Source organism: Galeopterus variegatus, unplaced genomic scaffold (genome assembly GCF_000696425.1).
Source record: "Galeopterus variegatus unplaced genomic scaffold, G_variegatus-3.0.2 Scaffold3444, whole genome shotgun sequence".
Taxonomy (NCBI): Eukaryota; Metazoa; Chordata; class Mammalia; order Dermoptera; family Cynocephalidae; genus Galeopterus; species Galeopterus variegatus.
The window spans coordinates 36,414-39,860 of NW_007729555.1; the positions used below are offsets into that span (position 1 = coordinate 36,414).

General features: G+C 58.6%; 1 long non-coding RNA gene across 1 annotated transcript in view; it reads left to right on the plus strand.

Moving 5' to 3' along the window:
- The first annotated feature begins 2,114 nt into the window (after positions 1-2,114).
- The window catches only part of LOC103600745, a 24,130-nt gene continuing 22,797 nt past the window's right edge, over positions 2,115-3,447 (plus strand). The window contains exon 1 of the long non-coding RNA XR_551405.1: positions 2,115-2,186. This is a non-coding gene — a long non-coding RNA (uncharacterized LOC103600745). The remainder of the gene's footprint in view (positions 2,187-3,447) is intronic.

Below are 3,447 nucleotides of genomic sequence, written 5' to 3' on the forward strand. Positions count from 1 at the left end.
CCCGCGCGGCTGCTGGTCCCAGAGGTCGGCTGATAGCTGGGAGGCGGACGGACAGCCAGGGAGCCGCGGGGCCGCACCTGAAACCCAGAGCCTGGGTTGTGCGGAGCTCAGAGCGCTGGCTTCCCCCAGCTCCCTCCCGGGTTAACACTCGGTGCCAGAAAGAAGCACGGGGCTCTCTCTACCCCCTCCCCAAGTGCGCCCGGGCGCGCTTCCATCTGATTAGAATGTTTCTTCCATCTGATTAGAATGACAGTAGCTTTCAAGTCATTCATTATGAGAATTTTAGTCTTAAAAGAAAAAAGAGAGTCCCACTGTAATTGTGGCTTGTAATAAATGCAAACTTCTGGTGCCTTCCTCTGCAGTATGTATGACAGTAAAAAATGTGTCTCGTCCAAACGCACCCTCTCCCCGAGCCCATTGTGAAGTCAGTCTCTAACAAAGGGGACGTGTGAATATTCAACACCGACTCTTTCAGTTGTATTTTCCGGAATCCCTGAGTTGGCTCTTTTTAAATTTTTTTTAATCGGCGAATACCTGTTTAAGTTTTAAAAAGTCCATGGAGATCGTCCGCGAGCGACCATATAATTTGATTTGCCAGGCAATCTGCAGAGCGATCGCACATCATTTATAATGTTCATTGAGCATTTTGCCTAATTGTGTCTGTCTCTGAAAGGGCAGCGCACCCCCTCCCGACCGCGAGCAGCACAAGTGGCGACATTCCCATGGAGCGGCCGCGCCGCAGCTTGCCACATTCGGCGCGGGCGGCCAGGCCGCGCGCTTCCCCGCCCCGGCGACCGGGCGCGCCTGACACTAATAGCTCGCGGCTCAGGTACGAGCGGGCGCCGCATTTGACTCCATTCAATTCACAACCGGCCGCGCTTGCAGGTGTCGCCTTTTGAAACCGCCATTCAGGCGGCCGCTGTTCACTTCTCGCTGCGCCGCGGGTTTTGTGGAAGCGCAAGAATGGGGCTGATTATTCCGGTGCCCACATGCCGTCCCCACACGTCCCCACCCCCGGCCGACGGGGGGCTTCTTCCTTCGGCCAAAAGAGGCGTTTAATTAGTTCTGGGGCCGCGGAGAACCAGCGTGGCGACAAAGCCCCGCTCCCCAGGTAACCCCGGTTCCCTGCGGCCCCGAGAGAGGGCGCGCGGCGCCAGAGCACCGGCGTTGGGCCGCGCGCTCCCTCCCGCATCGCCGCCATCCCCATGCCCTCCGTCCGGCTATCCCGCAGGCCGATGGCTCGCCCACCAGGCTTGGGTGGCCTTGGCCAGCGCCGCCCATGGTCCCCGGGCGCGTCCCCCTTCCCACCTCTCTGTCCCCAGAGCCAGGCCAGCCGGGAAATGGACGCTTGGTTGGCAAAAGACAGGTGGCCGCGCTGTCTTGGGAATGCGTGTGTTCTTTCGGATACTTGTCATTCTCCCCCTTCCCCCATTTCGGGGAATCACTGAAGCCACTGTTCCCTTTATCCGCCTCTGCGTCTCAGCGCCGCGTGCGTCAAGCTCGGGGCGCACGGCTAGGCCTGGCGATGGCGAATGGCCGCCTCGCCGCCGCTGCTAGTGACACTCCCTTCGCAGCAGCGGCTCGGGCGCCAGGGCCGGCCCAGAACGCGCGTATCTGCTGGCAGCACCGGCCCTGGTCGGAGTCACCCGGCCACATGCGCCACAGACTCCCCCCTCATCCAAAGCCACCCTGCTTTGGGAGGGCTGTGCGCACTGAGCTGGGATCGCGCCCCAGCGAGCTGGACTGGAGGGGATGACCGAGGGGCGGCGCTGCGGGGCCAGACCACCGCAATATACCTTCGGGGCCGAGTGGGCGTCACCCGCGGGGCTGGGGTGGGGCGGTCCTACCCCGCCTTATCATTTGATTTCCGCGAGCGTCTGCGGACAGCGGCACCCCATTCGTTCCACTCGCTGCGCTCTGTGAACCAGGGCGGGGCTGGCGGGAGGGGCCGAGCTGGGGAGGGGCCGGGTGGTCCCGCTCCCCCGCCCCCGCCCGGCCGGCCTCGCCGGAGCACAAGTGTTGGGATTCCCACGGACCGGCGCGCTCTGCGGCTGGAGGCCCGGGCGCCCGGGGCCCGGGAGACGTGGCGGACACAGAGGGGTTTGTAGACACGGTGACCTCCGCGCTCCCGCTCTGAAAGGGCCTGAATGGAGCCGTTTATGGTGCATTACCAGTCAAGGGCTCAGGTACCAGCGCCTTGTGTCGGGAAGCCCCGGCGGCCGCCCGTGCTGCAGGTGTTTGCTATAAAAACGCCCCGGAGGGGGGAGGAGGGAGGGCCGCCAGCGACGGGGGCGGGAGAGGCCTCCCTCCTGGGCTGCGCCAGCCACTCGCGCGGATCCGCTCCTCTGCGGCAGTAGCAGCCAGCCTGGGGTGCAGACAGAGATCTTGGGGGGTGGTAGAGAAAGTAGCGGGGCCGGGGGCCTCCAGCATGTTATTTATGGGCTTTACTTGGTGGAGAAGGGAATTAGGACAAGCTTTGGGCTCTGTCCGGCCCTGATCGAGTTTCAAGGCTAAGGGCAGAGGGAGGTCACTGGAGGCTAGAACCTGTCCGTGGAGGGGAACGCTGTTGGGGGCAAGGGGCATTTTACCCACATGCTGGGCTGCTTGGATCCTCAGAGGCCTTCCAGGATTTAACTTGAACTTGCCACGCAGGCCCATTCTTTCCTTGTCTGTTTTCCAGCCCAGCAAAGATGGGCTCGAGCCCGGCGGGGTGGGGTAACAGCTGTTGGTTAAAGCGGCCTCTCCCCAGCGCCACAGTCACGGCCTGCCCAGAAGAAACCAAAAAAGGCCCGTTCGTTCCTTTGGGCTACAGCAACAGCTATTCCCTCAGCGGGTGACTCCTGTTCCCTTCTGTGCCTCCAAAGGCCTAGGGAGGAGATTGTGAATGGAGTTACTTCCTAGGTTGGCCCTCAAGTCTTCACGTGGCCCAAATCCTGAAAAGAAAAGTGACGCAAAGATACTGCTGTGACGTTAAGTAAGATAATAAAAAGGAAGAAGATTTTCAATGATTTTCAGGGCCAACTTGAAAAAGAAATTGAAGCAGACAGAAATCCTGGCTGCGTTTGAAGGGAACTTGTGGGCACTTCCAAAGGTTTCAGAAGTTGTCTGCCTGTTTCCTTTCTGTGTCTGATCTTAGCTGGAAACTTCCTTTTCCTTGTTGCAGGTGCATCACCAGCATTACTTTTATATGTGTCTTCTATTATTAGGATTAACTTTTGACAGAGTAAAACTGAGTGATTTTCTTAAAAGTAACAGAGAAGTTGGGCCAGGGATGGTGAAAAGGATGAAGAAGAGGGGTGTGTTTGGAAAGGATTGTTTGAGAGGAGAATAAGGGAAAGAGAACAGATTTCTTATAAGGCAAAATAAAGTCTTTTCCATTAAAAAAGAAAGAAAGAAAGAAAAATCATCCCCGCCCTGTCTCTTATCACATTCACAATTACATTTCTT